The following is a 14201-nucleotide window of genomic DNA, read 5'->3' as shown; positions in this document are numbered from 1 at the left end:
ACAAGGTAAAAGTCTACTAGAGCAAACAAATGAAGAAGAAATAGGCAGTATGCCTGAAAAAGAAATCAGAGTAATGATAGTAAAGTTGATCCAAAATCTTCGAAATAGAACTGAGAAAATACAAGAAACGTTTAACAAGCACCTAGAAGAACAAAAGAGCAAACAAACAATGATGAACAACACAATAAATGAAATTAAAAATTCTCTAGAAGGAATCAATAGTAGAATAACTGAGGCAGAAGAACAGATAAGTGACCTGGAAGACAAAAGAGTAGAAAAAACCACCACAAAGCAGAATAAAGAAAAAATAAATAAAAAGAATAGAGGGCATTCTTAGAGACCTCTGGGACAACATTAAGTGCACCAACATTGGAATTATAGAGGTCGAGAAGAAAAAGAGGAAAAGAAACAGACTGAGAAAATATTTGAAGAGATTATAGTTGAAAACTTCCCTAATATGTGAAAGGAAATATTTAATCAAGTCCAGGAAGTGCAGAGAGTCCCACACAGGATAAATCCAAGGAGAAACAGGCCAAGACACATATTAATCAAGCTATCAAAGGTTAAATACAAAAAATATATATATATTAAAAGCAGCAAGAGAAAAACAATAACATACATAAGGTTAACATAAGGTTAACAGCTGACCTTTCAGCAGAAACTCTGCAAGCCAGAAGGGAGCGGCAGGACATATTTAAGGTGATGAAAGGAAAAAAAACTACAACCAAGATTACTCTACAAAGCAAGGGTCTCATTTAGATTGGATGGAGAAATTAAAATCTTTATATACAAGCAAGAGCTAAGAGAACACAGAACCACCAAACCGGCTTTACAACAAATGCTAAAGGAACTTCTCTAGGCAGGAAACAAAAGAGAAGAAAAAGAACTACAATAACAAAGCCAAAACAATTAAGAAAACTGGAAATAGGAACTTACATATCAATAATTACCTTAAATGTAAATGGATTGAATGCTCCAACCAAAAGACAGAGACTGGCTGAATGGATACAAAAACAAGACCCATATATATCCTGTCTACAGGGGACCCACTTCAGACCTAGGCACACATACAGACTGAAAGTGAGGGGATGGAAAAAGATATTCCATGCAAATGGAAATCAAAAGAAAGCTGGAGTAGCAATTCCCATATCAGAAAAAATAGACTTTAAAATAAAGACTAGGGCTTCCCTGGTGGCGCAGTGGTTGAGGGTCTGCCTGCCAATGCAGGGGACATGGGTTCGTGCCCCGGTCCGGGAGGATCCCACATGCCGCGGAGTGGCTGGGCCCATGAGCCATGGCTGCTGAGCCTGCACGTCCGGAGCCTGTGCTCCGCAGCGGGAGAGGCCACAACAGTGAGAGGCCTGTGTACCACAAAATAATAAATAAATAAAAAATAAAAAATAAAATAAAGACTATTACAAGAGACAAAAAAGACATAATGATCAATGGATCAATCCAAGGAGAATATATAACAATTGTAAATATTTATGTACCCACCATAGGAGCAATTCAATACATAAGGAAAATGCTAACAGCCATAAAGGAGAAATCGACAGTAACACAATCATAGTAGGGGACGTTAATACCCCACTTTCACCAATGGACAGATCATCCAAAATGAAAATAAATAAGAAAACACAAGCTTTAAATGATACATTAAACAAGATGGACTTAATTGATATCTATAGGACATTCCATCCAAAAACAACAGAATACACTTTCTCCTCAAGTGCTCATGGAACCTTGCCAAGATAGATCACATCTTGGGTCACAAATCAAGCCTTGGTAAATTTAAGAAAACTGAAATTGTATCACGCATCTTTTCCAACTACAACGCTATGAGACTAGATATCAATTACAGAAAAAAATCTGTAAAAAATACAAACACATGGAGGCTAAACAATATGCTACTTAATAACCAAGAGATCACTGAAGAAATCAAAGGGGAAATAAAAAAACACCTAGAAACAAATGACAATGAAAACACAACAACCCAAAATCTATGGGATGCAGCAAAAGCAGTTGGAAGAGGGAACTATAAAGCAATACAATCCTACCTCAAGAAACAACAAACATCTCAAGTAAACAACCTAACCTTACTCCTAAAGCAATTAGAGAAAGAAGAACAAAAAACCCCAAAAAGTTAGCAGAAGGAAAGAAATCATAAAGATCAGATCAGAAATAAAGGAGAAAGAAATGAAGGAAACAATAGCACAGATCAATAAAACTAAAGCTGGTTCTTTGAGAACATAAACAAAATTGATAAACCATTAACCAGACTCATCAACAAAAAAAGGGAGAAGACTCATACCAATAGAATTAGAAATGAAAAAGGAGAAGTAACAACTGACACTGAAGAAATACAAAGAATCATGAGAGATTACTACAAGCAACTCTATGCCAATAAAATGGACAACCTGGAAGAAATGGACAAATTCTTAGAAAAGCACAACTTTCCTAGACTGAACCAGGAAGAAATAGAAAATATAAATAGACCAATCACAAGCACTGAAATTGAAACTGTGATTAAAAACCTTCCAACAAACAAAGGCCCAGGACCTGATGGCTTCACAGATGAAGTCTATCAAACATTTAGAGAAAAGCTAACACCTACCTTTCTCAAATTCTTCCAAAATATAGCAGAGGGTGAAACACTCCCAAACTCATTCTACGAGGCCACCATCACCCTGATACCAAAACCAGACAGATGTCACAAAGAAAGAAAACTACAGGCCAATATCACTGATGAACATAGATGCAAAAATCCTCAACAAAATACTAGCAAACAGAATCCAACAGCACATTAAAAGGATCATGCACAATGATCAAGTGGGGTTTATCTCAGGAATGCAAGGATTCTTCAATATATGCAAATCAATCAATGTGATACACCGTATTAACAAACTGAAGGAGAAAAACCATATGATCCACTCAATAGATGCAGAAAAATCTTTCGACAAAATTCAACACCCATTTATGATAAAAACACTCCAGAATGTAGGCACAGAGAGAACTTACCACAACATAGTAAAGGCCATATATGACAAACCAACAGGCAACATCTTTTTCAGTGTTGAAAATCTGAAACCATTTCCACTAAGATCAGGAACAAGACAAGGTTGTCCACTCTCATCACTATTATTCAACATAGTTTTAGAAGCTTTAGCCCCGGCAATCAGAGAAGAAAAAGAAATAAGAGGAATCCAAATCGGAAAAGAAGAAGTAAAGCTGCCATTGTTTGCAGATGACATAATACTATACATAGAAAATGCTAAAGATGCTACCAAAAAACTACTAGAGCTAATCAACGAATTTGGTAAAGTAGCAGGATACAAAATTAATGCACAGAAATCTCTTGCATTCCTATACACTAATGATGAAAAATCTGAAAGAGAAATTAATGAAACACTCCCATTCACCACTGCAACCAAAAGAATAAAATACCTAGGAATAAACCTACCTAAGGAGACAAAAGACCTGTATGAAGAAAATTATAAGACACTGATGAAAGAAATTAAAGATGATACAAAGAGATGGAGAGATATACCATGTTTTTGGATTGGAAGAATCAACACTGTGAAAATGACTATACTACCCAAAGCAATCTACAGATTCAGTGCAATCCTTATTAAACTACCAATGGTATTTTTTAAAGAACTAGAACAAAAAATTTCATAATTTGTATGGAATCACAAAAGACCCCAAATAGCCAAAGCAATCCTGAGAAAGAAAATCGGAGCTGGAGGAATCAGGCTCCTGGACTTCAGACTATGCTACAAAGCTACAGTAATCAAGAGAGTATATGGTACTGGCACAAAAACAGAAATAAAGATCAATGGAACAGTATAGAAAGCCCAGAGATAAATTCATGCACATATAGTCACCTTATTTTTGATAAAGGAGTCAAGAATATACACTGGAGAAAAGACAGCCTCTTCAATAAGTGGTGCTGGGAAAACAGGGCAGCTACATGTAAAAGAATGAAATTAGAACACTCCCTAACACCATACACAAAAATAAACTGAAAATGGGTTAAAGACATAAATGTAAGGCCAGACACTATCAAACTCTTAGAGGAAAACATAGGCAGAACACTCTATGACAAATCACAGCAAGTTCCTTTTTGACCCACCTCTTAGAGAAAGGGAAATAAAAACAAAAATTAACAAATGGGACCTAATGAAACTTAAAAGCTTTTTCACAGCAAAGGAAACCATAAACAAGATGAAAAGACAACCCTCAGAATTGGAGAAAATATTTGCAGATGAAGAAGATGACAAAGGATTAATCTCCAAAATTTACAAGCAGCTCATGCAGCTCAATATCAAAAAAACAAAAAACCCAATCCAAAAATAGGCAGAAGACCTAAATAGACATTTCTCCAAAGAAGATATACAGATTGCCAACAAACATATGAAAGGATGCTCAACATCATTAATCATTAGAGAAATGCAAATCAAAACTACAATGAGGTATCACCTCACACCAGTCAGAATGGCCACCATCAGAAAATCTACAAACAATAAATGCTGGAGAGGATGTGGAGAAAAGGGAACCCTCTTGCACTGTTGGTTGGAATGTAAATTGATACAGCCACTATGGGGAACAGTATGGAGGTTCCTTAGAAAACTAAAAATAGAACTACCATACGACCTAGCATTCCCACTAGTGGGCGTATACCATCAGAAAACCATAATTCAAAAAGAGTCATGCACCACAATGTTCATTGCAGCTCTATTTACAATAGCCAGGACATGGAAGCAACCTAAATGTCCATCGACAGACGAATGGATAAAGAAGATGTGGCACATATATACAATGGAATATTACTCAGCCATTAAAAGAAATGAAATTGAGTTATTTGTAGTGAGGTGTATGGACCTAGAGTCTGTCATACAGAGTGAAGTAAGTCAGAAAGAGAAAAACAAATATGTGTGCTAACACATATATATGGAATCTAAAAAAAAAAAAATGTTTCTGACGAACCTAGAGGCAGGACAGGAATTAAGATGCAGACGTAGAGAATGGACTTGAGGACACGGGGAGGGGAACGGTAAGCTGAGACCAAGTGAGAGATTGGCATTGACATATATACACTACAAATGTAAAATAGCTAGCTAGTGGGAAGCAGCTGCATAGCACAGGGAGATCAGCTTGGTGCTTTGTGACCACCTAGAGGGGTGGGATAGGGAGAGTCGGAGGGAGACGCAAGAGGGAAGAGATATGGGGATATATGTATACGTATAGCGGATTCACTTTGTTATAAAGCAGAAACTAACTCACCATTGTAAAGCAATTATACTCCAAGAAAGATGTTAAAATAAAAGTCAATGCACATTTTAAAAAGTAAACAGGTAATGCAAAATCAATGTCCTGAAATGAATGCATTTCTCACACAGAAGGCGGCTCTACTGCAGCCTCTTGTTTCAACCTAATTTGATTTTTCAGAGGCTCTTTTCCTCCTTATTGCCTGCATCTCAACTGTGCTCCCAATAGGTTAGGTGATTTTCAGTCTCCTCTCCTTCTATCTGTGTATTACTTGTATTTCTCTGGTCCTTGACGTGTTTCGAGTGCATTATAACCACTGATGAAAGGCACTTACTCTCTTAAAGATGCCTGTGGGATGCAGGTGAGTGGAGAATTCCTCTTGAGGAAACTGGGAGTGCATGCAAATGATTTTTACAACAAAGTAGAGATATTATAATGGTACCACAAGGAGATGGTGAGATGCAAATAATGATAATTGGGACTTCCCTCATGGTGCAGTGATTAAGAATCTGCCTGCCAATACAGGGGACATGGGTTCAATCCCTGTTCTGGGAAGATCCCACAAGCCACGGAGCAACAAAGCCCATGTGCCACAACTACCAAGCCTGCACTCTAGCGCCCATGAGCCACAACTACTGAGCCCACGTGCCTAGAACCCGTGCTCTGCAACAAGAGAAGCCACTGCAATGAGAAGCCCACGCACCGCAATGAAGAGTAGCTCCTGCTCGCTGCAACTAGAGAAAGCCTGCACACAGCAACAAAGACCCAACACAGCCAAAAATAAATAAATAAAATTCAAAAATAAAAAACAATAATGATAATGGAAGAGATCCTTCTTCATTATGCCTTTCCCTTCTCTTTCTTTGAATACTCTCTCTATTCTATCACTCTTGAGTCTCCGTGCTATCCCTGAAAAATGCAAAAGCCTACCTTTAAGTTGGGCAGTTTGTTGAGGGGAAGAGACACCGGGCTTTCAAAGGGAGCATATGTTCCAACCACCAGAACCAATCAGAATGACTGCAGACTCATAAATGATGTTCCCTCCCTAATTTCTGGTTTGCTCCTGTTGGCTTTTGACTCAGGATCACCCCACCAACTTTGGTGCTCAAATTAGTCCCACTCAGGTTTGTATGTGGTGGGTAACTGAACACAATATCTGAGCTTATCTTTCTTTCCAATTCCTAATTCACTAACTGGATTCTCGTGTCTATCTGTTGGCTTCTGCCATTTTTGATCCCTTTGTATCTTGGCACTGGCAGCTCATGCTGGCTTAACTCATTACACAGCAAAATAGTTGAATGCCCAATCCCTGGAGTTAGACTGCCTAAATTTAAATTATTAACTTCCTACTTGCTATCTGGGGGACCTTGAATCGCAAACTGACTCCTCTAGATTTTAGTTTCATCTGTAAAATGGGTATAATAACGTTTCTTACTTCTAGGTTGTGGTGAGGATTCAATGAGTTATGTAAAGCACTAGAATAGTGCCTGGCACATAATAAATGAAATAATGCATGGAAAGTCATTACTTATGTGCTTGCCACTAGCAAATGCTCCATAAATTTTAACTATTACCACTACTACTACTACACTACTCTTCTTATAATTAAGAAAGGAATTTTTTTTAAAAAAATCTGAGGAAAGATGATCTGAAATAGAACTTTTCTGTGCAATGTGATTAACAGCCCTTTCTGGGAAGTATACAGCATTTATTTTTAAATGTTTGAGCAAATTTTTGGTAGAGTTTGATGAGCCTAAGGGCTCTTCTGTGAAGTTAGATTCATCCAAATGGCTTTATGAGAAATGACCTACATAGTAGTCAGTCTCGTGGCAAGTATAATAATTTTAACTAGATATTCCTTTTTTGATTATAACCTAACAATGTTATTTATTACTCTTTCATTCTATAAAAAGTCTCCAAGAAAGAAATATAAATGCAGAGAGGGGAGCTGAGAGGAGGTTAATGGAGCCTCCCCTATCCACTACCCATCCATTCTTCGTCAAGGAGCTGAAAGGAGACAAGATATACACATAGATGTTCTCTGAGCACTCTTTTAAGGACTCACATGTACATGTTTACTTCTTGAATTTTATCTTGCACCCACCATGCCCTTAGGTCACTAAACTCCATGAACAGTTCTTTCTTCCCCTGACACAGGTAAAGCTCTTTTCTGCCTCAGGGCCTTTGAATCTATTTCTCCTTCTGCTGGTAATGCTACACCCACTTCTGCAACCCATGCTCTCACCTAGTTTCATCACAGAGCCCCACCTAGCCCCTTAGCTTAGAGGTTATACACAGTTATACACTCCATGGTACTCCACAGTTATCCATGGTAACCCACTGCACAACTTTAACTGCCTCTTTACCCCTGGCACAAATCCTTGTATATCCTGAAGTCCTCATCACACAGTCATTATTCAAGAAATGTTGGATGGTTGGATGGATGGATGGAAGAATGGAACGGGGATGGATGAATGAATGAATGGATGAGAAAATGGATGAATAGACATCATAGATATGTTACAGAAAAAATAGAAATATTTACAGAACTACTGAATAATAGAGGACAAAAGAACCTGAATGAACTTTTAGTGCAATTTTCATCTTTCATAAATTTAGAAACTGAGCCCAGAAAGAGGAATGTGGCCTGGTTAAGATCTCTAGTTAGGGCAAAGTCAGGACAAGAATCTAGGTCTCCCAACTCCAAGATATTGTTGAATTTCTTGCATGAATATTCAACACATATCTATTGAGAGCCAATACATGCCAGATGCCACTCCAGGCTCTGTGGATATGTTAGTAAACAAATCAGACAAAAATTCCTACCCTCTTGGAGCTTATATACTAGTGGGGAGAGAGAGACAATAAATAAGGTTAGTAAGTAAATTATGTTAGAAAGTAGCATATCCATATCTGTTCCTTGAACACACACTGAGCTCATTTTTTATTCATCTTCTATTCTTTAAGAATTTTTTAAAAAAGAAAGTAGCATATCCAAGGTTCTTTCCTTCTGCCCCATTTTTCCACACATGCACATATCTTCTTCAGAGCATGCTCCCCTCCCTGTGAACCATCACAACACTAGATCTAACATTTTCTGGCAAGCCACATTTTTCACTGAGTCCTAATCCCCCACCATGTGCTCAGCATCAGACCCTCAGATAATGCCTTCTGCTCTGAAATTCTCTTCTTCTGCTTCTCTGTACCATGGAAAAGCAGTTAGGGATTAGCTATTTATGAGGCTGTGGAGAGAAACGGTCATAAAATTGACATTTACAGAAACTAATTTGGGACTTCTGCTTCCAGGAATATGTGACAGACATACTTCTCCCTATTTCTCCCACTAAGGACAACTAAACTCATGAAAATTACATTAAAAAACAAGCATAAGAAGATTCTGAAGGGTGAAGAGGAAAAAAAGCACACCAGCTAGAGACCTCAGGACCCAGGGAACAATGTGAACATGAGGTTCCTGTGTTTTTATTTTGCCTCCTATAACTCACACTTGTAGCTGAAGAAGCTGATAACCTGGTAGTGCCAATAGGTGCAGACAAAAAAAGCCCCAACAAAGCCTACTCTCTCTAGCCAGATGATCAGAAAAGAAGAAGCCTAACAAGAAAGAAAACTTTAAAACAATACTGCAATACAATAAGGCATTACTGCTGTACTCCACCTATACCCCACAGAAAAAAATGTGACCTCACCCCCAAGAGTAAGGCCAGAGTGGACAGCTTAGACTTCCACACTCACAATGTTGTAATGAGGCAGCCAAACCTCCGTGCTGGGGTAGGACCAGATAAGGCTAAGCAAGAAGCTGATACTTTCATCACTGTATGACCAAGAATGAGCTTACACCTCCACAGTGTCAGTGGAGGCCTGGTGGAGAACCTGGATTTCCACCACTACCCAGCATTAGCAGGGGTCCATCCCTGTCCACACTCCAACTAACAACTGCAGAAAACATTCTTTCCAAGTACCCATGTACATATGGGAAGATAGACCATATCCTGAGTTATAAAACAGGCCTCGAAATCACACGTAATGTGTGCTCAGATCACAATGTAATCAAACTAGAAATGAATAACAGGCAGATGAAAGGAAAATATCTGAACATCTTGGTAACTAAATAACAACCTTCTAAATAATCCATAGCTGAAAGAAAAAGTCCCAAAGGATTTTTTAAAAGTACATGGAAATGAAAGAAAAGGAAAATACAACATATCAAAATTTGTGGGAAACAGCCAAAGTGTACTAGGAGGAAATTTTATAGAGATAATGCACCCATTAGGAAAGAGGAAACCCCAAAATAATAATATAAGCATTCACCTTAAGAGCCAGGAAAATAAAAGAGCAAAACAAATCCAAAGTAAGCAGAAGGAAGGAAGTCATAAAGATAAGAACAGAAACCAATGAAATTGAAAACAGAAAAACAATAGAGAAAAATCAATGGAATAAAAGAGCTAATTCTTTGAAAAGATCAATGAAATTGACCACCCTCTAAAAAAACTGTGGAGGAAAAAGAGAGAGAAGTCACAAATTACCACAGGCGACGAAAAGAAAGTTTATCACTACAGACCCTGCAGACCTCATAAGAATAACAAGGGAATACTATGAAAAATCCTACACACATAAATTTGAGAACTTAGATGAAATGGAACAGTTCCTGAAGACACAAAATCTACTATAATTTAACCAATATGAAACAGATAATATGAACAAGTATAGAACTATTATGGAAATTGATGTGGTACGTTTAAAACTGCCAAAAAAGAAATCTCCAAGCCCAGATGCTTTCACTGAAGAATTCTCCCCAAACATTTAAAACATTAACACCAATTCTACACACTCTATTCCAGGAAACAGAAGAGGAAGGAATACTTCTTAATTCATGTTATTAAGCTAGTATTAACCTGATACCAAAACCAGGCAAAGACAGCATAAAAAAGAGAAAATTTCAGACCAATATTCCTCATGAACACAGACACAATAATCCTTCACAACATATTAGCATTTAGAATTCAGCAATACATTAAATAAATTATAAATGATTGACCCAGTAAGGTTTATTCCAGGGATTCAAGACTGGTTCAATATTCAAAAATCATTCAATATAATCCACCACATTAACAGAATAATGAAGAGAAATCAGATAATCATATCAATGATGCAGGAAAAGCATTTGAAAAAATGTAACACTCCTTCATGACAAAATCTCTCAGAAGAATAGGGATAGACAGGAACTTCCTCAACTTGATAAAGAGAATCTTCAAAACACCTACAGCTAATGTTATACTTAATAGTGGACGACTGAATGTTTTTATTCCCAAGACTGGGAACAAGCCAAGGATTTATGCTCACACTACTTTTATTCAACACAGTTCTGGGAAGTTCTAGCCAGTGCAAAAATAACAAGAAAAGTAAATAAAAGGCATACATATAGCACAGAAAGAAAAAGAACTATCCTTATTTACGTATGAGAAGATTGTCTATGGAGAAAATTCCAAGGAGTCTACAAAATCTGTAAAGGATTGTCTAGAACTAATAAGTAAGTTCAGCAAGATTGCAAGATACAAGATAAACATTTTTTTAAATTGTATTTCTTTACACTAGTGATGAAAATATGGATGATAAATTAAAAATACAATTTGTGCAAAATATGAACTACTTAAATTTAATCTAACAAACATATACAAGACTTGTATGCTGAAACATACATAACTGACGAAGGAAGTCAAAGAAGATCAAAATAAATGGAGAGATATACCATGTTCATGGATTGGAAGAACAATAATTTGGCATAGTAAAAAGATGGCAGTTCTTCCCAGATTGACATAGGGGTTTAATTCCTATCAACTTCTTATCAAAATGTCATCAAGATGTCTTATAGATACAGACAAGATTATTCTAAAATTTTATGGAAAGGCAAAGGAACTAGAGTAGCTAAAGCAATTTTGAAAAAAAAAAGCAAAGTAATAAGAATCAGAGAAAAGTGGTAAGAATTAGTCTACCTGGTTTCAAGAATTACTACATAGCTATAATAAAGACAGAATTGTATTAGCAGAGAGATACACATAAATCAATGGAACATAATACAGAATCCAGAAATAGATCCCAAATATGCCCAAATTATTTTATTTTTTACAAAGGTGCAAAAGAATTCAGTGGAGGAAAGATAGCTTTTTCAACAAATGGTAGTGGAGCACTTTGACAGTGATAAGCAAAAAACAACCAAACAAAAACAATCAAAAAAGCCTTGATCTAAATCTCCTGCACAACTTACACCCCCCCCCAAAAAAAATCTCAAAATGGATCACTGATTTATATGTAAAACCTAAAATGATATTTAAAAGAAGATGGACACTTCAGAATTTAGGAGTGGGCAAAGAGTTCTTAGACTTGATACTAAAGGCAAAATCCATAAAAGGAATTATCAATTAATTTGAACTCATCAAAACTAAAAACTTCTGCTCTGTTAAAGACACTGTTAAGAGAACGAAATGACAGCTTAGAAATGGAGATAAAATATTTGGCAAAGGGCTAGTATCTGGACTATATAAAGAAATCCCAAAATTCAACAATAAAAATAAACAAGACCATTAGAACATGGAAAAATGACGGGAAGAGATATTTCACTGAAGAGGATATACATATGGCAATTAAGCACATAAAGTAATTATAAGTCTATGTTGATGAGGACACAATGTTTAAAGATGTAAGTTGTGACAATACTGGCATAATGGAGGGGGGAACAAAGCTATGGAGAAACAAAATTTTATATGCTATTGAGATTAACTTAGTATTATTCTGAAATAGATTGTTACAATTAAAGTGATAATGGCTGTTCCCAACTCAACCACTAAGAAAATAACACAAAAATAAGCAGCAATAGAAACTACAAAGAATGAAAATGGTACACCAGAAAATATCTACTAAACACAGAAGAAGGCAGTACTGGAGGAACTGAGGAATAAAATAGACATGAAGCACATAGAAAACAAAGAGCGAAATATCAGACATAAATCTACCTTATCAGCAATTACATTAAATGTAAATGATACCAGAACAATTTGTGGGTGGATAGTCTTTTTAACAAATGTTGCTGGGACTAATGAATATCCACATACAAAAAAACATAATGTTGGACTTCTACCTCACATTATTTATGAAAATTAACTCAAAGTGGATCAATGACCTAAATATAAGAGTCAAAACTATAAAATAATTGAAAACATAGTTGTAAATCTTTGTGACTTTGCGTTAGCTATGGTTTCTTAGGTATGACATCAAAGGCACAAGTAATCAAAGGGAAAATAGATAAACTGTACTTCATAAAGATTTAAAACTTTTGTGCTCCAAAGAACGTTATAAAGAAGGTTAAAAAAATGCAAGGAATGGGAGAAGGTATTTGCAATTCATATATCCGATAAGGGCCTAGTATCCAAAGTATATAAAGTACTCTTGCAACTCAATATTACACCTGAAACTAACACAATATTGTAAATCAACTATAGTCCAATATAAAATTAAAATGTATTAATGGAAAAAAATAAAAAGACAATCTAATTTTAAAAATGGACAAAGGATTTCAATAGCTATTTCCCTTAATAAGATACACAAATGGCCAAGACAAACATGAAAAGATGCTTTACATTATTAGTCATTAGGGAAATGCAAATCAAACCACAATGAAATTCCACTGCAATAACCACCATGCACACTATAATAAAAAAGACAGACAATAACAAGTCTTGGTGAGGATGTGGAGAAATCAGAACCCTGGGGTACACTGTTGGTAGGAATGTAAAATATTACAACTACTATGGAAAACAATTTGGTTGTTCCTCAAAAAGTTAAACATAGAATAATAAGACTCAACAATTTCACTCCTAAGTATATACTGAAAAGAAGTGGATATAGGTATTCAAATAAATACAGGAATGTCAATGTTCATAGCAGGACTAATCACAATAGCCAAAAGACAGAAACCCAAATGTCTATCAAATGGTGGACAGATAAACAAAATGTGGTATATCTATACAACAGAATATTATTTGGCCATAAAAATAAATGAAGTAGTGATGCAAGCCACAACATGCATGAACCTTGAAAATGTTATGCTAAGTGAAAGAAGCCAGACACAAAAAGACTCATATTGTATGATTCCATTTATATGAAACATCCAGAATAGATAAATCCATAAAAAGGAGACTGTGGGCTGGGATCAAGATGGTGAAGTAGGATGACATGGAGCTCACCTTCCTCCACAAACATATCAAAAATACATCTAAATGTGGAACAGTTCTCATGGAAAACTAACTAGAAAGTGGCAGAAGAACTCCTATAAGACCAAAGCTGCAAGAAAGATCTCCATGTAACCAGGTAAAATGGGGGGAAAAAAAGGCATTGGGTTGGGACTTGCACCCCAGGAAGGGATATGTAAGGAAAAGAATATCTGCATAGGTAAACCTTTGCACTGGAGAGGGAGCAGGGTGAGACACAATCTGGGAATCCCAGTCCTGGGGTCCTATGCAGAGGAAACAAGCCCTCTTGCTTGCTGGGAAATCTGCTGAGACAGAGAGCAGGGCTGAAGAAGCCTAGAATACTCACAAGGAGTGTGCATGTTCTGGCTTGCCAACAATCAAGGTGGAAAGAGTCATGTACTGGTGGCTGCCACTTCACTGTAATTTCAAATCTAAAGGGGCGAACACCCTAACCCTGCTCACTCCACACCACAGCCTGGCATGAGATCTGGGCCAACTGAGCCCTGGGAAAAGACTCAGTCTAGCTATATAGAGACAAATTGGGGCATCCAGAGTATGAGCCAGGTGGAGCTGTGATCACCATTGTCAGCACACAAACAGGGTGGTGGGTGGAGCCACAGAAGTCACTGTCAGCATGCATGTGAGGCAGTAACACAAAAGCACACCTCTGCT

This window comes from Hyperoodon ampullatus (genome assembly GCF_949752795.1).
Source record: "Hyperoodon ampullatus genome assembly, chromosome: X".
In the NCBI taxonomy this organism is placed as follows: domain Eukaryota; kingdom Metazoa; phylum Chordata; class Mammalia; order Artiodactyla; family Ziphiidae; genus Hyperoodon; species Hyperoodon ampullatus.
Note: the sequence above shows the minus strand (reverse complement) of the source record.